This window comes from Emiliania huxleyi, assembly GCF_000372725.1.
Source record: "Emiliania huxleyi CCMP1516 unplaced genomic scaffold EMIHUscaffold_250, whole genome shotgun sequence".
NCBI lineage: Eukaryota > Haptophyta > Isochrysidales > Noelaerhabdaceae > Emiliania > Emiliania huxleyi.
In genome coordinates, this window is record NW_005200169.1 from 155,461 (window position 1) to 155,825 (window position 365).

Sequence of the window (365 nt, forward strand, 5' to 3'; positions counted from 1 at the left end):
CGCGCGCGCGGGGCCGCCGCCGCCGCCGCCCGCGCGGCGCGTGCAGCTCGGTGTGCACGTGTGCGTGGGCCGCCAAAGCGGGGCGCTCGCGCGGGGTCGGTCGACGCTCTCCTGCATCCTGTGAGCTTTCACACACACACTCATCATTCTAGACACACTAATAGTAACCCCCCCCCCACCCACCCCCTGTCAAATGCCAGTGTGCGGGACGCGAACGGCGGCGCGAACTGCTCCCACCGCTAGAGAGCGCGCCCTGCATGAAGACCGACGCGCGCGGCCCACACGACAAGTCGACAAGGCTCAAACAGCCGGGAGAGCTCGTCGCGGCACATTCTTGGAGTGAAATGTAATGATCGGCATACCTA